This window comes from Nilaparvata lugens, chromosome 5, assembly GCF_014356525.2.
Source record: "Nilaparvata lugens isolate BPH chromosome 5, ASM1435652v1, whole genome shotgun sequence".
In the NCBI taxonomy this organism is placed as follows: Eukaryota; Metazoa; Arthropoda; class Insecta; order Hemiptera; family Delphacidae; genus Nilaparvata; species Nilaparvata lugens.
The window spans coordinates 76,101,654-76,106,077 of record NC_052508.1 but is presented as its reverse complement, the minus strand read 5'-3'; positions in this window follow the sequence as shown (position 1 = coordinate 76,106,077).

The window sequence follows — 4,424 nt, the reverse complement described above, 5'->3', positions numbered from 1 at the left end:
TCATTAATGTTATCTTGATTACCAATAATATTAGTAAAAGCACTTGAGAATGCTTGCCATTTTGAAAGCTCCCCATTGAAGCGTGGAAGCGGTATCTGAGGCAACTGAAAATTTGCCAAAGGTGCGTTTTGAGATTTTGGCCGCTGGGAAGCACCAGCAGTGGCCTCATTGTTGCGTTGTCTGCTTTCAAAGGCAGTTAATGCAGCGTTTGCCTCAGAGGTAATGGAGATAAACTTATTGAGTATCTCAAAATGAGTTGAAGTGTCCTGTGCTTGCAACTCTGAATTCGATAATTGTTGATGTATCTTATCATACTTAATTCTAAGTGAACCTAGTTCGTTTTTTACAGTCAATAGTTGATAATAAGTGGCTTCAGTGTCCACAACATAATCGTTATAGCTGGTTATGAACAATCTATTTCCTGGTGTAAATTGTCTCTTGTATTGAAAAGAGCAGAAGGCTCAGGAAGTGAATCTTCCTCATGATCAGACATGCTTAAAAATTAACAGAAAAACCTGAGTGAATGACACGATAGTGCACTGTAGCAATGCGATTGCTGCGCCAATAAGCAACCTGGGCGCTGGTCCAGTACGCAGAGAGGCACGCCTGTGCGTTTGAGGCAAGTTGTATCAAGCTTGCTGTGCGGCGAGTCAAGTAGCGAGCTCGCAAGGCGGTGTGTAGTTTGCCGTGTGTTGTTTTCTCAATGCGCAATAGCCGTCTGTGACCAGTTCAGTGCGGTTCAGTCTCTCAGGGTACAAGATAGTTGATAGCTGGTGCATACACGTCGCAGCGTGCTTTGAGTTGCAGCCAGTACTGAAAATTTGAAACAAGTGTGTGAATGCTTAATATTAAACAATATAAACATACAAAAGTACAATGAAATAAATATACTCTAGAGTGGGACCTAATCATTGGCGTCAAGCTAGACTATTAGGCACACGGTCACTGAAACCCCAAGGTTCAATGGACCAAGAAATGGGTAATAAAAATTAACAATTATCCTAGGTAACACTGGGTCAAAAATGAACGGGCTGGAGGACCAATTTTTATGACAGAATCCAAGGGCAGGGCAGTGGCAAAGAACCGCGACTGTGACGTCACTGGTCAGCGCAGACGCACAAAAGACACACAGCGCAGAGACAGACAGACATGATGACGACATGATGTCTACGTAGTAGCGGAACGAATAACAAGTGGAACCGTTCCAATAAATGCTTTGTCAGATTTTACACCATAACTGAGTAAACCATCGTACACGAAACCATGGTCGTGTACCGAATAAAACTGTGTAGAATTTGACAACATAATTATGTGTGTTTTTACTCAATTCTCATATCTGTCAAATATCTTCATAAAGATAAGATAAGATTGCTTGCTATTATTTTGCGTTGACTATTGAGTTCTGACCAACCCAAAGTTCATTACATAGACCTACCTGTTATGATTTTTTAATGGTGGAATTAGAAGTATATAGTGAGGTCCACGTTATAATGATAGTGTTTGATTAGCAATGGTATTGCTATCCTTGTCTATCATCCAACAAAGCGGATAACGCTATCTCTTTCTCGCCTTGCTCTTGCCAGATCGTCTTTTAACAATGTAGAATTGATAATTAATTAACAAAATATTTCATCTCAATTATGAAATTATTGAAAAATATAATTTCTTGTTTAATAAAATTATTTTAAACGAGAATGAACCATAGCATTACAAAACCTGTATCAGATACCGTCTATAGAAGGCAATGACAAGACAGAAGTTCGGCAACGTTTTTCTCCTATCTTTCTCCACTGCCATTATAACGTGAACCTCACTATAGTAATAATAATGATTTCAAACACGTTTGATCTTATATAAGAAAGTTATTTGTCAGACGAAAAATGTTTCAACAAAAATTTGCTCTCCAATTGTTCTTTAAATGTTTACTACAGTTGAATATTTTTGTGTTGCATATACAAAATTTGTAAATTATAAATTTGTTTGTAAATTTGTGATTTATATATTTTTAAACACTTCATGTGTTTTGTGTTCTTGTACCTGATGACTAATGCTAGACGTTTTCTATTTTTTAAAAACAATAATGTAAAGAGAAATTTGAAAGTAATAGTATCGAATAATGCAACTTTTTCTAGGGGTTTTTCGCCTTTGCTTGGGCAACAATTTCCCTGAGTTGAAATGGACTTGTCATGGTGTTATTCTACCTGCTATAATTCTTTATTGATTGATTCATACAACAAGTACATCATCAAAAATGATAAGAAGAGAAAAAAAGGTAACCTTGTGCTATTCCTCTCCCATATTTAGATAAGGTTACACATAGTCCGAAATGGGTTGTCATCTTAACCGACAACTGAATCGAATTTATGGCCAGGAATGAGTCTGTGGGGAGGAATTTCAAGTCGAGCGCGGAAGGTGATCAAACATTAGAAAAGAAGCTTTCAACTGCGAAGGCCCGCTGCTTTCTAGACCAGAGCATGATGGCTAATTTAATTGAGGGAGGATAAACTTTAGAGCTTTCCCCTCCAGATGCACCCCCTCCTGCCCCTCTACACGACCAATTCAACCTACGGGATTTTTTCAAATAAGTAAGTTTCTCTGGCGCACTTTGTAGTTGTTCACTTCACAATATTTTCAGTCCTTAATTATTATCACAAAGTAGATTTTTAAATGTAGATGCTTCAAAACCAAACATAGAAGAAATATTTCCACATTATTATCACTTAAATAGGAAATATTCACATATTAGAGGAATAATTTTAAAAGACCAAAAAAAACTTAATTCCAAAAAACATGTAGCCTACTTCTTGTGGAAAAATAGTTCTTACTTCCCCAACCTTCGATTTTGTTTTCATTTCAAAATTTACTTAGAATGTACTAATTAAATTTCACATATCCTATCATAAAACTTCATCTTCTAGGCTTGCAATGCTTAAATGTGAACTAAAGATGATATCCTACAAATTTTGAATACTTGTGATAATGATCTATCTTTAACGAGGACCACTACCGTAACTAATGAATATCGCGAACAAAGAGAATAATTACATTAAAAATAATTTTGCGTGTCATTCTGCCTCCTCCATTCATCCCACTTCCAGAATTTTATACTATTTCTCATAGTGGAAGTTTAGGCGAGTTAAGAAAATTGCATGATGAAGCCGGTCTTATGTAACTAATGCAAAAAATGTTCTAGCTTATACCATAGAAGGTCTAATTCGAGTAATTATCATTCTCCTTGTTGATTTTCAGATTGATTAGAACCGATTATCGGATGAAAAATCTACTCATGAAGTGTTCTGATAATATGAATGATGAATGGAATTCCATTATTAATTTGCATTAATCAAACTACTGCCGATGACTCAGCCACGATTTGTTTTTTAAATGATCTTCCATCTTTACGATTCAAGTCTTAATCATACAAATTGATAGCATAAAAATTCATGGTATTAGATGGAAATGCCTTATATGGAGCCTGATAATTGGAAATCTGAGATCAAACTTCGCATAGATGGGGCGGAGCTCCTAAAATTTATACAGATATTAGATTAGATTAGATTTCTTTATTCATGTGTTACAATAATTACCGGTACTGGCTTATACACTAATTTACATTAAATGACGGTAATGCTGATTATTCAACGAATTTTACAAAGTATAAGAATTAATCAATGAGAATAAAGATTAAATGCAATTAGAATAACGATAATATAAAGTTGTAATGTAACTTCATAAATCGGCGGTGTTTCAACAAATAATTGTCGATTCTCTAAGATGGAGATAAAATAATATCCTTCCTATCAACACACGACCGGGGATATATATGGGACTTGTGGCAGTTGAGTACTTGAAAATCAACGAAAAAAGTTTAATTAAACCAGAAATATTATTGATTTTTATATATCTCTTCAGGCTAACAGTTGTATGATAAACTGAATATTTTCAATACTGTACCTAAACAAAAATATATTACAGATTACAGTATTCTGCTTACGTTGGTATATTATTGACATGGTCAATCGCTTCATCAGTCGCTAATGAAAGGATATCGTGGAGTAGAAAATATTTTTTTTTATAGTATTAATAAAAAATATATTTTAAAATAATGCAGTAAATTTCTTTTCAAAAACTACACAGTGTATTATGTATTCTGAGAAAGCTTGCATTTTCTCAAACACAATCCATTAAATTTATTCATTCTTCATCCATTTTATTTATTTTATTTCTTGGAAATAAGATGTCTTTATAAACGTATTATTTATTTTATTTATTCTTTATACATTTTCATATTTCATCATTCCCATTCATTGACCTCCTATAAAATGGGTATACGAATTTGTTAAATCACTAATTTTTAAATTATGGAATAAATATGGAATTGAATAAGTTGATGTGTTATTTACACATTAGTTAGTTTTTCTCAT